We start from the raw sequence: 18,301 nt of genomic DNA on the forward strand, positions 1-18,301 counted from the left end.
CAAATCTCTTAGCTCGGCGACTTAGGGGACTCCTACTATAGGGTTTGTATCGCACTTTACCAAGCCCGAAACTACAAGTAAGCTTCAAGTGAAATTGATACATTACCTTGCGCATCTTCATCGGTTAAAGATACCACCCCTGGATGAAGGAAAAGTACTTCCAGAGAAGATGCCACATTTACATATGAGACAGATAAAGCAAGTGAAAATAATACCACACTTCAGTACTTAGAAGTTTCGTGATTACTCAATGGCTTGGATCTTGCAAGTCCCCAACCGAGGAGCTTCCCTCACTCGGGAACTTAGGGGAGCATTGTTTGTACCATACTTGACCAATCCTGAAACTACTGAGCACCGATCAACGCTATACTGTCAAGGACCCAGAAGAGTTTCCCTCCAACCAAGAGGCCAATCACAGCGCGACACGTGTCGACATCAGAAGCCAATCATAGCGCGACACATGTCAACATCAGAAGCCAATCACAACACGACATGTGTCAATGTCAGAATGAAACTAGAAACTCCCTTCTATAAATAGAGATCATTCTCTCACAATATTTCCTTATGTCATTTGTACTAAATCATTCACTAGTACTCACAAAAGGAGAGCTTGAACCTATATACTTGTGTAAACCCTTCACAATTAATGAGAACGCCTCTACTCCGTGGACGTAGCCAATCTGGGTGAACCATGTACATCTTGTGTTTGCTTCCCTGTCCCTATCCATTTACATATTTATCCACACTAGTGACCGGAGCAATCTAGCGAAGGTCACAAACTTAACACTTTCTGTTGTACCAAAGTCATCACTGATTGTGTGCATCAACAAGTTAATTTTGACTTTTATTTAAAAATAATTTTTTATATTTGATTTTAGAATGATTCATTTGTTTATTTTTTGTCAAAGCTCTTAGAATAAGTTTAATTAAGGCATTTTCTTCAGCTTACCGTCCCCTTAATATGTGCAGCTATACATTGAGGGCCTTTGCCATGGAAATTTGTTAAGAGGACGAAGCAATTGCCCTATCAAATATATTCAAATTGAATTTTTCCGTACCACCACTGCCTATCGAATTGAGGCATAAAGAGTATGTTATTTGTCTTCCTCCTGGTGCTAACCTGATTAGAGATTCCAATGTGAAGAATAAGTCAGAAACGAACTCTGTGACTGAGGTAACTCAAAATGGAACATTTTCATTTCGGTTTCCCTTTATGAAGGTGTACTGTCCTTGTTTGTACGTTGATATTCTTCCCTTGGTTGTGGTTTCATATTGCAGCTGTATTGTCAAGTTGAGCTAGAAACAGGGATTAAGTCAATCCGATTGAAAGCATTGATAGATCTTTTCGATGAAATTGTGGAGCCACCTTTCAATCAACTAAGGTGACTTTATTTGAGGCTGATATTTTTACTTACATACTGCCTAGCAAAAGAATCTGGGATCTAATAATAATGTTTGCAAATATATTTGAATATATGTTCATATAATTGTCTGCTATTTCTGGAAATAGGATGAAGGAGCAGCTTGGATATGTTGTTGAGTGTGGCCCACGGGTAACATACCGTGTATATGGTATTCTCTCAATTCCTCTCTCAATTGATGCTAAAGTATTTGTTAAAATTCTTAGGTTTAGGGTTTGGATAAATTCTTAGATTTAGTTCTTTACATTTGAAAGAGTGAGAATTATATTGTTGGGACTTTGGATTCTATTTTTATGTCCTAATTTGTGTGAGGATTGCTTGCCATCCGTATAAGAATGTTACTAAAGTGTCAGGCAAAAGTCTTTATGTTTCAATCACAAACAAGTGCATGTATACATAGCAGAATTACACCAATTAATCTGTGGGAGGAGTGATATACAACAGCTCATGAGATAAAGATAAAGAATCATAATTTGAAAATTTGGAAGCCACTACATACTCATTTCTTGTTGCTCTGCGTAAATTTTGAAGGGTCTGACACTATGGCACTCAAGCAGCATTTTGGAAAGAAAATTTTGGAACTAGAAGATGAGAAAAGAACTATGTAGGTTCACTTAGAACCTTAATATTTGATGTTCTTATTCTTGAGAGAATCGATGTTCACTTAAAACCTTTATAATTTTAGTTTTATTTTAGTTGGGGATAGAACATGTCAAATTATAGTTGTTTTTATATATAATGGTTGTGAATATCTTTGTAAATTGTAATATTATAGATGTTTGTGGTTGTGGGCTGTTTTAATTTTATGAAAAAATAATTTTTTGTTTAGCCTCAATCTCAATTTGTAGGTGATTTCGGTTTTAAATTTTTTTTTTTAAAATAGTTGACATATTGGGCACAATAACAATAAATGTGCTAACATGTGTGGCAGAAGTCATCTGACAATTTGTCAGAACTGGGCACAAAAGGACCATTATTTGTGCTTACACTTTTCAGCACAGCATACCTTATTGTGCTCTTTGACAAATGGTGATGCCCATAGAGGGCATAGACAATATTTTAGTTGCTGCATTGTTGCTATTGGTTTATGGGCACAATTATTGGTGCTCTTTAGCCTCAAAGGGCACATATAATTTATTGTGCACAGTGCCCATATTTCTTGTAGTGAAGGGCAGCAAGCTACTTGTGCAAGAACAATTAAGAGGTTAGCTCCCTTGAAATATTCCACACATGTCTCCTGTAGAACAGCCCACCTAGACACCAAATCCGTATTGTCTCTCACCTTCTCAGCAAACAACAGGAACACATCTTTCTGGGTAGCTTGTTTCTGAATGGAAATCACGGGGCAATTAGCACACAATGAAAATATAGGCAGGCTATAGCAATGGAAACCAGTTGGCCAAAACCTATCTTTCCTTGAAAAAAAAAATTCCAAAATTAAAATTGGACAAATATAATAATCAAGCCGAGGAGCTATATCCAAAAGAAACAATAACTTTCTCGTCACTGATTATTAATTACCTAAGGTTGAGATAATCAAGTGATAAAGAGAAGGACATTATAAGCAGTTGTGCACACTAACAAATTAAATTCATTTTATGTATCACCATGTAGGCAACACCATCTAATTCTACAATGCAGAATATTCCAAAATCTCAGTATCTGAGCTATGTATGGATTTGTTTTGGAATTGGTGTGAGGCTGCCAACTCCGGAATTGAAGTTTGCATGCTACAGAGAAGACTAAAATCATGCAAGAAAGCTTAAATTCACAACAGAACATAATAGAATCACAAAGTTATCATCTGGTTGAAGGAATTCAGTACTATCACAAATTCACAGTCTACAGTATTTACAATATAGGAGAAAATATGAGGAATCCCAAAGTCCAAAAATTTGTTTTACTCCACTTACAATGCAATCCAATGATAAGACACAGTTCGCCCACCAACCTAAAATTTGATTTAACACTATAGCACACTAACCCACCACCCTAAAATTCGATTTAACACTAAACCCCAATTTCTAATTTAATTTTCCAAATTGAATCTAATTACAATATCAAAATCTTCAAATTAAGGCATTAAAGCTTGATTCTGACCTTAGAAAGAAGAAAAACAAAGAATTAAGCTTGATTCTGACCTAGGTCTATACCTGCTAGTTACAGGAAAAGAATTAAGCTTGATTCTCACCTGGTGCAATCCGGAGAGGATGAGGAGAGGATGAGGATGAGGATGAGGAGGAAGGCAATATGAGCGAGTGGGAAGCGAGAGACCGAGTGAGAGATCGAGGGAAGAGAGTTTGGGTATAGTGAAAATTTGAAAAAAAAAAAACGCCTATTTTTAACAATTGCACCGCCAAAATTATGCGCAACGCAGGAATACATTATGAGGTCGCGTAAAGCGGTTTTGCACGACGATGCCATTAAGACGTCGCGCAAGGTAATTTTTTTTTTAATTATTATAAAAATTACTAAAAAATGTTACTTTTCTCCTTTCAAATTCAAATTTTTTTTTACATAATCCCCACTGTCACATCCCGGCCCGGGCGGGACCACTTCCCGGGCTCGACTCCGCTGTAGCACGATATTGTCCGTTTTGGGCCCTGACCACACTCCCACAGTTTTATTTCCGGGAACTCACACGAGAACTTCCCATTGGGTCACCCATCATAGGATTGCTCTCGCGCACTACTCGCTTAACTTCGGAGTTCCGATGGAACCCGAAGGCAGTGGGCTCCCAAAATGCCTCGTACTAGGTAGAGATGGGAATATGCATATAAGGCTTAGAGGATCCACTCCCATGGGCGATGGGAATATGCATATAAAACTTAGATGATCCACTCCCAAAAGGCCTCGTACTAGGTAGAGATAGGAATATACATATAAAGCTTAGAGTATCCACTTCTTTGGGCGATGTGGGATTTTACACCCACCATAATATATTTTTCTAATAAAAACCCACAATAATTTTTTTTTTACACATGTATCATTCAATTTCTTAAGTGTTATAAGTACAAAATAAATAAATTAAAATCTACTTAGTATATATTTATACCATTGAACGTGATGGGAAACGCATTGTACGAAACTAGTTTCAAAGATCCAACCGTCAAACTTATTTGTATATGCTTCGAGATCGCATACACCAAAAATCGCAAAAAACAAACATGCAGAGATCAAGTAAAGGGACAAAACGTTTCGACGGTTATAAACGAAAAAGCACGATTTAACGGTATTTATAATTCCAATTTTGATGATTTTTTACAGCTACACTCCTGGATCTCATATGAAAACAATAAACTAATTTGATCATCAATTTAAAATATTTACACAAATGGATACCACAAAATCTTACACTATACTTAATGAAAGTATAAATAAACTCCAAGTGTTAGTGAATTTATTGTTTTGATAGGATACGCATTATACGAAACTAGTTTTAACGATCCAACCGTCAAACTTGTTTGTATATGCTTCGAGATCGCATATGCCAAAAATCGCAAAAAAACAAATATTCAGAGATTACGTAACAGGACAAACCTTTTCTACAGCTATAAACGAAAAATGAAGATTTAACAGTTATTTTAACTCTGATTTTGATGATTTTTTACAGTTACACTCCTTGATCCTATATAAATACAATGAACTAATTCGATCTTCAATTTAAAATATTTACACTAGTGGATACCACAAAATCTTATGTTATACTTAATGAAAGTATAAATAAACTCCAAGTGTAAGTGAATCTATTGTTTTGATGGGATACGCATTGTACGAAACTTGTTTCAACGATCCAACCGTCAAACTTGTTTGTATATACTTCGAGATCGCATAGGCCAAAAATCGAAAAAACCAAACATTCAGATATCAAGTAATGGGACAAACCTTTTTGACAGCTACAAACGAAAAATCACGATTTAACAGTTATTTTAACTCTGATTTTAATGATTTTTTATAGCTACACTCCTGGATCATATATGAATACAATGAACTAATTCGATCGTCAATTTAAAATATTTACACAAGTGGATACTACAAAAGAAAAACGCAATGCAAGAACCCCAAAAGAAAAGCAAAAGGAAAAAAAAAGAACTTTGTGCGACGTAGGTACACCTAGGTCGTGCAAAACAGCTTCGCGTGACATAGATCTACCTACGTAGCGCAAAGTTTTTTAACAACTGCACTGCCAAAATTTGAAAACCGACTGAAAGACCGAGTGAGACACTAGTACAAAAAACACTTTGCGCGACGCAGGTCCTTTGTCGCGCAAAGTCAAAAAACATCGTGCAAAACTTAGCCCAACGAACCTTCGTCGCGCTCTAACCGTCGCGGCAAGGCAGTGACAGAAGGCTTTGCACGACGAACAAGAAACCTGCGTTGCGCAAAGTGGATTATATATATATATCCCTTTTTTGGTTTTGGTCAAAAATATTATTTTTTTAATTTTTAATAATATTGTAAATAAATTCTAATCAATAATTAATTAACCAAAGAAAAGTATTTAATTATATAATATATGAAAATGTACATACAAGATATCCGAACAATAATTAATTATATAATATATGAAAGTCTTCTAGGTGAAGTGGCTACTGGGCATCGGCAGGGTGAAGTGGCTCGGAGGTCGAAGGTGTAGCAAGATCAGGTACTGGTAGCGAGATTTAGAGGTCGGACATATGTATGGCTCGTACAAGGTCTCTCATGTGCCCGGCATAGGCCTTAAGCTCCTCGCCCTAGGCCCTCAACTGCTCTCTCATCTGCTCGTCATAAGCCCTCATCTGCTCGCTCTGGACTGCAAGCTGACCCTTTAGGCCGCCATGCACTGAGCGGCTGAACCGACACTGATGACGTTGATGAGATGGGCACTTGGGACATCGTAGGAGTAGCCTCAGTAAGGGGTGTAGGCTCCCGAATCAATGGAGCGCTCACGCCTGGAGCAGTAGATGTTGATAATGTAGGAGGCGAATTGGTCACACTCAGACGACAAGGATCAACCGCGACATCTATACACTTTTTGAACCATAAAATTATAACATTAGAAACTAATCCTTTCTTGCATTTGAAACTAATCAATTATAGGGTGATTACTTTCATAGCTTTTATTTATGTGGCTGTTGTAGATCTTTGTTAATTTACTTATGCTATGTTAAGACAAGGGACTTTCAATGTCCCGAAGAACTTCAGACTTTATTCTTAAAGAAGCACTACAAGAAGTGAAATACTCAAACACTACAATGCATTACAAATAGACTAAACAAATGAATTTCAAAATGACACCTTCTCTCAAATGTTTAGCATTTAGTCATTTTCAATTCCCTTACACATAATTTTTTAGCACATTCCTAACTACTTTAGCCTAGGTTCAATGGAACTTCAAAGTCTCTCATCCAAATGCCCCCTTATTATAACCGGATTCCGATGGATTTATTGTTCATTGGTTGCATTTTTTTTTAATAATTGTTTCTTTTCCAAAGGAAGAAAAAAAAAAGTTGTAGTAAAAGATGACAGCATTCCAGTCAAAGAAAATAGCATAAAAAGACCAATCCCTTAACTCAGAGAAAACTGAAGCGAACTCATGTGAAAAAGCTCCACGTATAAAAATTCTTCTATTGCTTTCCAAACAAACTACCATGACAATTTCTGAAACAGCATGCCCCAAGCACCAAACCCCTCCCCTACCTCCAAAAAACTTTTAACTTTTCACATAAGAGGCATCACAAAAGGCTGGAATCGGACAATACGATATTTCATGAATTATGATGCCATTATCGGACAATCTAAGTACATGCATATACACATGATAGTTCTGAGATCAGTTGGTTTCACTAATAGCATAAACTGCTAAATTCCAAAGTCCAAGATCTCTACTGCTCACAAAGTTTCAGATGTTTCATGAATTATGATGCCATTATCGGACAATCTGAGCACATGCATATACACATGATAGTTCTGAGATCAGTTGGTTTCACTAATAGCATAAACTGCTAAATGCAATTGTAAATATGAGAAACAACGACCAATGTTATACTTTGAATTCTCAAGTGGCAACAGTTGATGGGTAGAGTGTCGAGAGCTAAACATTGAATGTTTTGAGAAGCAAAATTGGATATCACAAAATCTTATGTTATACTTGATGAAAGTATAAATAAACTCTAAATCTTAGGGAATCTATTGTTTTGATGGATATGCATTGTACGAAACTAGTTTCAACGATCCAACCGTCAAAATTGTTTGTATATACTTTGAGATCTCATACGCCAAAAATCGCAAAAAACAAACATTTAGAGATTAAGTTATGGGACAAAAATTTTCAACGATTATAAACGAAAAATCACGATTTAACGGTTATTTTAACTCCGATTTTGATGATTTTTTACAGCTACACTCCTTGACCCTATATGAATACAATGAACTAATTCGATCTTCAATTTAATATATTTACACTAGTGGATACCACAAAATCTTATGTTATACTTAATGAAAGTATAAATAAACTCTAAATGTTAGGGAATCTATCGTTTTGATGGGATACGCATTCTACGAAACTAATTTCAACGATCCAACCATCAAACATGTTTGTATATGCTTCGAGATCGCATACGCCAAAAAAACAAAAAAAAAAAAACATTCAGAGATTAAGTACGGGACAAACCTTTTCGACGGCTATAAACGAAAAATCACGATTTAACGGTTATTTTAACTCTGATTTTGATGATTTTTTTTACAGCTACACTCTTTAAACCTATATGAATATAATGAACTAATTCGATGTCAATTTAAAACATTTACACAAGTGGATACCACAAAATCTTATGTTATACTTGATGAAAGTATTAATAAACTCAAGTGTTAGTGAATCTATCGTTTTGATGGGATAGGTATTGTATGAAACTAATTTCAACGATCCAACTGTCATACTTGTTTATATATAGTTCGAGATCACATACGCCAAAATTCGCAAAAAAAAAACATTCAGATATCAAGTAACGGGACAAACCTTTTCGACGGCTAGAAACGAAAAATCACGATTTAATGGTTGTTTTAACTCTGATTTTGATGATTTTTTTACAACTACACTCTTTAACCCTATATGAATACAATGAACTAATTCGATCGTCAATTTAAAACATTTACACAAGTGGGTACCACAAAAGAAAAAGGCAATGCAAGAACACCAAAAGAAAAGCAAAAGGGAAAAAAAAAAGGACTTTGCGCGACATAGGTGCAACAACGTCGCGCAAAACAGCATTGCGCGACACAGTTGCACCTATGTCGCACAAAGTTGTTTTGCGCGACGTAAAGTCCATTTTTTTTCCCTTTTGCTTATGGGTACAAAATAAATAAATCAAAATCTACTTAGTAAATACATATACTATTGAATTTGATAGGAAACGCATTGTACGCAATTAGTTTTAACGATCGAACCGTCAAACTTGTTTGTATATACTTTGAGATCGCATATGCCAAAAATCGCAAAAAACAAACATTCAGATATCAAGTAACAGGACAAACCTTTTCGACAGTTATAAACAAAAATCACAATTTAACGGTTATTTGAACTCCCATTTTGATGGTTTTTTACAGCTACCCTCCTTGACCCTATACGAATACAACGAACTAATTCAATCATCAATTTAAAATATTTACACAAGTGGATACCACAAAATCTTATGTTATACTTGATGAAAGTATTAATAAACTCAAGTGTTAGGGAATCTATCGTTTTGATGGGATACGCATTGTACAAAACTAATTTCAACGATTCAACCATCAAACTTGTTTGTATATACTTCGAGATTGCATACACCAAAAATCGAAAAAAAAAAACATTCAGATATCAAGTAACGGGACAAATATTTTCGACGGCTAGAAACAAAAAATCATTATTTAACGGTTGTTTTAACTCTGATTTTGATGATTTTTTACAACTACACTCTTTAACCCTATATGAATACAATGAACTAATTTGATCGTTAATTTAAAACATTTACACAAGTGGATACCACAAAAGAAAAAGGCAATGCAAGAACCCCATCTTTACGCGACACAGTTGCACCTACGATGCGCAAAGTCCTTTTTTTCCCCCTTTTGCTTATGGGTACAAAATAAATTAATTAAAATCTACTTAGTAAATACATATATTATTGAATTTGATGGGAAACGCATTGTACGCAATTAGTTTTAACGATCGAACCGTTAAACTTGTTTGTATATACTTCAAGATCGCATATGCCAAAAATCGCAAAAAACAAACATTCAGATATCAAGTAACGGGACAAACCTTTTCAACGATTATAAACGAAAATCACAATTTAACGGTTATTTAAACTCTCATTTTGATGATTTTTTACAGCTACCCTCCTTGACCCTATATGAACACAACGAACTAATTCGATCATCAATTTAAAATATTTACACAAGTGGATACCACAAAACCTTATGTTATATTTGATGAAAGTATTAATAAACTCAAGTGTTAGGGAATTTATCGTTTTAATGGGATACGCATTGTACAAAACTAATTTCAACGATCCAACCGTCAAACTTGTTTGTATATACTTCGAGATTGCACAAGCCAAAAATCGAAGAAAAAAAAAAGAATTCAGATATCAAGTAACGGGACAAACCTTTTCGACGGCTAGAAACAAAAAATCATGATTTAACGGTTGTTTTAACTCTGATTTTGATGATTTTTTACAGCTACACTCTTTAACCGGTTGCACCTATGTTGTGCAAAGTCCTTTTTTTTCCCCCTTTTTCTTATGGGACAAAATAAATAAATCAAAATCTACTTAGTAAATACATATACTATTGAATTTGATGGGAAACGCATTGTACACAATTAGTTTTAACGATCGAATCGTCAACCTTGTTTGCATATACTTCGAGATCGCATATGTCAAAAATCGTAAAAAACAAACAATCAGATATCAAGTAACGGGACAAACCTTTTCAACGCTTATAAACGAAAATCACAATTTAACAGTTATTTGAACTCCGATCTTGATGATTTTTTACAGCTACCCTCCTTAACCCTATATGAATACAACGAACTAATTTTATCATCAATTTAAAATATTTACACAAGTGGATACTACAAAATCTTATGTTATGCTTGATGAAAGTATTAATAAACTCAAGTGTTAGGGAATCTATCGTTTTGATGGGATACGCATTGTAAAAAACTAATTTCAACGATCCAACCGTCAAACTTTTTTGTATATACTTCGATCGCATATGGCAAAAATAAAAAAAAAATTCAGATATCAAGTAACGGGACAAACCTTTTCGACGGCTAGAAACGAAAAATCACGATTTAACGGTTGTTTTAACTCTGATTTTGATGATTTTTTATATCTACACTCTTTAAACCTATATGAATACAATGAACAAATTCGATCGTCAATTTAAAACATTTACACAAGTGGATACCACAAAATCTTATGTTATACTTAGTGAAAGTATAAATAAACTCCAAGTGTTAATGAATCTAACGTTTTGATGGGATACGCATTGTACGAAACTAATTTCAAAGATTCAACCATCAAACTTGTTTCTATATGCTTCAAGATCACATACGCCAAAAATCGCAAAAAATAAACATGCAAAGATCAAGTAATAGGACAAACCTTTTTTACGGCTATAAACAAAAAATCATGATTTAACGGTTATTTTAACACCAATTTTTAATTATTTTTTACAGCTACACTCTTTAACCCTATATAAATACAATGAACTAATTCGATCGTCAATTTAAAATATTTACACAAGTGGATACCATAAAAGAAAAAGGCAATGCAAGAACCCCAAAAGAAAAGCAAAAGAAAAAAAAAAAAAAAGGACTTTGCGATTTTTTACGGTTGGATTGTTGAAAGTAATTTAGTTAAATGCGTTTCCCATCAAATTTAAATGGTATATGTATTTACTAAGTAGATTTTAATTTATTTATTTTGTACTCATAAGCAAAAGGGCAAAAAAAAGAAAAAAAAAAGAAAAAAGGGACTTTGCGCGACGTAGGTACAACTGCGTCGTGCAAAGATGTTTTGTGCGACGCAAGTGCACCTGCGTCGCGCAAAGTTGGCAAAAGAGCAGTAAAGTATTCTGGCGCGATGCACAGAACATCGTGCAAAGCTGTTTTGAGCGACGCTAGCCTACGTCGCGCAAAGTTCTGAAGCGTAAAGGCCGTTTGCGCGACATTTTGTGTTTTGGGTCACGCAAACATACTTTAAGCAACGAAATTTGCTCCATTGCGCAAGATTCCGTCGCGCGAACAAGTTTTTCTACTAGTGAGAGACCGAGGGAAGAGAGTTTAGGTATAGAGAAAATTTGAAAAAAGCACCTATTTTTAACAACTGCACCACCAAAATTATGCGCAACACAGGAATACATTATGAGGTTGTGCAAAGCGGTTTTGCGCGACGATGCCATTAAGACGACACGCAAGGTAATTTTGTTTTTAAATTATTATAAAATTACTAAAATGTGACTTTTCTCCTTTCAAATTCAATTTTTTTTTACATAAACCCCACCATAATATATTATTCTAATAAAAACCCACAATAATATTTTTTTACACGTATATCATTCAATTTCTTAAGTGTTATAAGTACAAAATAAATAAATTAAAATCTACTTAATAAATATATAAACCATTGAACTTGATGGGAAACGCATTGTACGAAATTAGTTTCAACGATCCAACCGTCAAACTTGTTTATATATACTTCGAGATCGCATATGCCAAAAATCGAAAAAAGCAAACATTTAGAGATCAAGTAACGGGATAAAAATTTTCCACGGTTATAAATGAAAAAGCACGATTTAACGGTAGTTTTAACTCCGATTTTGATGATTTTTTACAACTACACTCCTGGATCCTATATGAAAATAATAAACTAATTCGATCGTCAATTTAAAATATTTACACAAGTGGATACCACAAAATCTTATGTTATACTTAATGAAAGTATAAATAAACTCTAAGTGTTAGTGAATCTATCGTTTTGATGGGAAACGCATTGTACGAAATTAGTTTCAACGATCCAATCGTCAAACTTGTTTTTATATGCTTCGAGATTGCATAGACCAAAAATCGAAAAAAAAAACAAACATTCAGATATCAAGTAACGAGACAAAACTTTTTTACGGCTATAAACGAAAAATCACAATTTAACGGTTATTTTAACTCTGATTTTGATGATTTTTTACAGCTACACTCATTGATCGTATATGAATACAATGAACTAATTCGATCATCAATTTAAAATATTTACAGTAGTGGATATCACAAAATCTTATGTTATACTTAATGAAAGTATAAATAAACTTTAAGTATTAGTGAATCTATTGTTTTGATAGGATACGCATTGTACAAAGCAAGTTTTAACAATTCAACTGTCAAACTTGTTTGTATATGCTTCAAAATCGCATATGCCAAAAATCGCAAAAAATAAACATTCAGATATCAAGAAATGGGACAAACTTTTTTAATGGCTATAAACGAAAAATCACGATTTAACGGTTATTTTAATTTAGATTTTAATGATTTTTTTACAGCTACACTATTTAACCCTATATGAATAAAATGAACTAATTCGATCGTCAATTTAAAATATTTACACAAGTGGATACCATAAAAGAAAACGGCAACGCAAGAACCCCAAAAGAAAAGCAAAAGAAAAAAAAAAGAAGAACTTTGCGCGATGTAGGTACACCTAAGAAATTGAATGATATACGTGTAAAAAAATATTATTGTGGGTTTTTATTAGAATAATATATTATGGTGGGGTTTATGTAAAAAAAAATTGAATTTGAAAGGAGAAAAGTCACATTTTAGTAATTTTATAATAATTTAAAAACAAAATTACCTTGCGTGTTGTCTTAATGGCATCGTCGCGCAAAACCGCTTTGCACAACCTCATAATGTATTCCTGTGTTGCGCATAATTTTGGCGGTGCAGTTGTTAAAAATAGGTACTTTTTTCAAATTTTCTCTATACCTAAACTCTCTTCCCTCGGTCTCTCACTAGTAGAAAAACTTGTTTGCACGACGGAATCTTGCGCAATGGAGCAAATTTCGTTGCTTAAAGTATGTTTGCGTGACCCAAAACACAAAACGTCGCGCAAACGGCCTTTACGCTTCAGAACTTTGCGCGACGTAGGCTAGCGTCGCTCAAAACAGCTTTGCACGACGTTCTGTGCATCGCGCCAGAATACTTTACTGCTCTTTTGCCAACTTTGCGCGACGCAGGTGCACTTGTAGGCAAATGAAGGATAATTGAGCTGTGCTTCTGGATCGCAAATGAAGAAAATAAATACTTAATGTCCATATTAAATTATTAATCCAAATAGAAATTAAATAATTATTTAATGCTATTATCCACAAATACATAATTATAAAACTAATTTATTCGTCCATAACATCGGTAAAAAAAAAAAAAAAAACTACTATGCTGGTGGTGCTTCTCCATAATGGGCTGCGTCATACTTCCATTGGCATTAACGTCTCTTGAATATATCATCCACAAAACTCATCAGGTTCGACTCTGTTTCATTAATAATTTACCATTCCTTTTATCAAATAAACTAATTCAAAATTAAATATCATAATATATTATATAACAAAAATAATTACTAATATATTAACTCCCACTTATTGGTAAGTCATCCAACATAGATTTCTTCAGATCCTCCAATACCCTCTTCAAAGACGCCCACTCGGCCGTAAGACAATTTGTTCTGCAATACATATCCAATCTTGTGCGCAAGTTCGGCATGCGACTCCTCTCAAATCTGCTGAAATCATTCACATTGATTCACTTGCGCTTGTCATTATTTCCTTTTCTGACACATGTAGGTGTAACCTTTGCCTTCTTTTTCTCAAATCCTTCTCCCTCACACCCTTTACTCGGACCACCGGCGGAATCGGCCATCCATGCGAGGAGTTTGTGGCAAAAGAAAAACGAGGGGAAATAGAGGATTTTGGGAAAACAAAGTGAGTAAAAGAGGGAGATAACCTGTTAATGCAAAGGCCGCAATAATTACATTGGTCGAAAAGTTCAATTTGCCATTTTCAAAGCACTTTGTGAGATGAATGTTCATCGGGCAAGATGATGAACACTATGTCGCACAAAGGCCGCATTAATCACATTGCCGGAAACGTTCAACTTGCCATTTCAGATCCCCTTGCGTGACGAGATGTCCTCGCACAAGATTGTAGCGGGAAAATCTTCGTCGCGTGAGTTGTTGGGCCAAAAACTCACCTTACCCATCTTTTTTCTTCCTCTTTGTGAGATGAAAGTTTGTCTTCGCCGTGCAAAGTTGTCTTGCATGACGCAAGTATTCGTCGCACAAGTTTTTTTACTTTTGTTTTAAGCTATTTTTGCATGACCGTTAGTTAAATTCATTGCGCTAGTGTTAATTGCCTGAAGATATTTGCTTTGTCGCCTGAAAATTTGTCGCACAAATAATTTTTTCTACTAGTGCATGTAATGAAAGGTTTAGGTTGATGGCACAATTCGAGGATTTATCTTGTCGGTTTAATCCACATAGTTTTAATCAGGTGGCTCTTGCCATTGCTAAATTTAGTCGTCTTGTGATGAATTTATATTTTGGATGGAGAGAGGAAAGTTGTTGTCTCTCCCCATCTTTGAATAAATGTTCTTTAAGTTTATTTTCAACGAAAATCTACGTGTGCGCTTTTATTGGCTTCTCCCAGGCCCAATTTCTTTTTTATACAAGGTAGGGAATCGAACAGTTGACATTCTCGATCTTGACTCGTTAACAAACTCCTTTTATTAATCCCAACTTGTAGGCAAATGAAGGATAATTGAGCTGTGCTTCTGGAATGGCTCCAACTTGGGAGCATTTCACTGCTTGTTGGGTGATGATCTTTATCACTGTGTCATTGTAATTCAAACCACACAAGTAAGGAATGTAATCCTCTGGTTTTAAGTCGAAGATGAGCCCCGGGTCATTCGCCTTTGAAGGGTTAACATGGCCTGCTGATGAGTAGATTTTATATTATATATTTTAACTTAATCTTAGTATATTTTGGTTAATATATTGGAAGAATTTTGATACTTTGAATTGTATTTTCAATATAGGATTTTCGACTTCCTCTGGAGCAAAACAGGATCAAATGGACGAATTTTGGAGTAATTCCAGTTGGAGGACGTTCGTGAGTCACTTAGCTTGATCGTATCAAAATTTGGGATTTTTCCACCAAGCGGTTATTTTCTGGCGATGAAATAAAGAAGTAGTGTGCAGTGCTGGAAAATGACGTTTTTGGGCTTAAATTGCGTTTTTGGAGCCCAAGATGACCTCAGATGGGTTCGTGGCCTTCTGGAAAAGTGTTCAGAATATTCCAAACATCAAATCCAGCTATATTGGGCCAGTTTTGGAGCAGGTTTTGGGCCAAAACGTGGCTGTTCAGATTTTAGACGAATTTTACTATTTTTATTTAGGGTTTTTATTAATTTTATTTTGCTAGGGTTTGTGTGGTGGCTTAGCAAATATATTGCTTAGCCGTCTACAGTTTTAGAACGCTTTATTTTTATGCAATATTGGAGACAGAGAGCAGTGCTAGGGTTTTGAAGATTTTCTACTTGAAGGTGTTTTCAATCCTTTTCTTAAGAGATATTTCTATGTATTCAAGTATGAATATGTAGAACTAATTTCTTTTGCTAGGGCGAAGCCTTGAGCCTTAGCATGAATATGTGATTTTTATTTAATTGCTTATGATTGATTGCATGTGTACTTTGAATTGTTAATCACCGGGATAAAAACTATCTAATTGTCGTAATGCTTGATCACCATTAGGATCTTTAGAAAAGTAATTTGATGCAATTTTGGTCGGAAGGTTCCCTGAAATTGACGCTGGCTTCTTGTGATTAATAATTGTAATTTCTCTTAGGATGAATATCACGTCTTAAGGATTGCATGGTTTTTCAAAGGATTTTCATAAAGCATAATGAGTCTTTTATGTTCAGATTTGATCCGAACGTCCGGACGGGTTGCATGTTAGATATACGTTCTATGTTGGAGGTTCCAAGTAGAATATGAATTAGGAAAATCTAACCTTCAAAGTAGCATGTATAGATCATAAGTAATGGGTAAAAATTCATAGGATTGCTAGGTGATGGTGGAACCCTAGTGCTTTCTTAATTTGATTTTCTCATAACTGTTTTCTTATCTCTAGTCCTAATATTGCAGATTGTTTATTTTAATTCATTAAATTCGTTTTTATTTTAATTAGGTTATAAAATCAATCACTTCAATTTCTACTTTACAATAATTAAATGAAATCTGATTAGTTCGAATTATTTAATAATCCTTGTGGAGATGACCTTGCGAAATCCGTTTATACTACAATAACCTTGTGATTCTTGCAAGTAAAATAGGAGATTTAAGCCCGTTCACATGAGTTGTAAAAATATCCTATCAAGAAAATGGCGCCGTTGCCGGGGATTATTTAAAATAATTCATTCTAATCAGATTTTCAGTTAGTTATTGCTGTTTATACATATAAAAAAAAATTAATTTTCATTTTTATTTTATTTTTCTCATATTACAACAACTCTTAGTTAATTATTTTTGTATATATCTTTTTATTTAATTGCTGATTTTGTTTGGTAGGTTACAATTTGTTTCTTTTTGAGCAGTGCAACAATGGAATTTGCAGTTCCTCCTGAATTCAATCTAACACCCGGTGGACCACCTCTTTGGGTGTCATTAGCAGAAAAGCGTTATTACGGATTTAAGCCTACAGTTTGTGCTCTTTGCAACTCAAGGACCCATGATATTTTACAATGTCCTGAGAGGAAATATTTTCCAGATTATGTCCAAGAGTATATATATATGAGAATCGATTCAAAATGGAACTGGAATAATCCCCATTCAGAGTTCTACACTCAAAGTTTGAAAGAGCATCTTGGGCAATATTTTGAGCAGCTTAATGTGCCACAAGAGCTTTCAGTGGAGGACAAGCTCTCTAAATTGTTGGAATTAACTGACTTATACATTGAAATAACCAATGACGGATTTCTGATTCAAGCATTAAATTTTGGGAAGAGCTTTAATGATCAAGAGGAGATTGGTGCAGGAATTGAAGAGCAATTTGCCACCCAGTCATGCCCAAGAGAGGAAACACCACCTGCTGATCGTGAAACAATTTCCCCACAATCCTTTCCTCCCCAAGTTTATGTGCCACCAGAACCCTTCCCAACAGGACTGCACGAATGCACAAGAATTGATATGTTAGAAGCTGTTCATTCAAAATCAGTACATCAGACATCACATGATCAGCTTTTGACTACTCTGACCATTTTGGATTCGGAGCAACAGGCTACTGATCAGAAAATTTTGGTTGCTGAATTGGACACGCAAACGTCGCAATTCATCAAATTTAAAGAAAATCAGGATCAATTCCGTGACAGCCAAATTCCTCATAGAGAAATTCTGCCAGTGCAGAGGTTGTGGGTGTTAAATACAAGGTTCAAGGCAGCTCGATGGAAACATAAACCTCACTGGAAACAACCTTATTTGATCACAAAGATTCATTCACATAGAAGTGCACTTACGAAGAATTCAACCACTGATAAACAACAACTCATTCCATACCTACTGTTGCCGTATGATGCTATCAAGAAGTGGTTAACTCGAAGGGAACAAGTGACGTGATCATCAATTCATTCCTCTACGTCTAGCTATAGACATTAACTAAAGCGCTAATTGGGAGGCAACCCAATTTTTCTAACTCTTTTCTTTTTATTTCGTTTATTTTATTTTCCTGTTTTTATTCCTAATTACAAAAATAAAAAAATCAGAAAATTGAAAAAAAAAAAATTGCAGTTTTTAATTTTTGTTATTTTTCTTTACTTA

General features: G+C 34.7%; 1 long non-coding RNA gene across 1 annotated transcript; it reads left to right on the forward strand.

Annotated features, from left to right (window-relative positions):
* The first annotated feature begins 851 nt into the window (after positions 1 to 851).
* LOC139195140 (uncharacterized) lies at positions 852 to 1,901 on the forward strand. Its single transcript, XR_011579774.1, has 3 exons — positions 852 to 1,174; positions 1,279 to 1,382; positions 1,511 to 1,901. It is a non-coding gene; the product is annotated as an uncharacterized lncRNA (long non-coding RNA).
* The last annotated feature ends 16,400 nt before the right edge of the window (positions 1,902 to 18,301 follow it).

The sequence above is a fragment of the Malus domestica genome, chromosome 04 (assembly GCF_042453785.1).
Source record: "Malus domestica chromosome 04, GDT2T_hap1".
In the NCBI taxonomy this organism is placed as follows: Eukaryota; Viridiplantae; Streptophyta; class Magnoliopsida; order Rosales; family Rosaceae; genus Malus; species Malus domestica.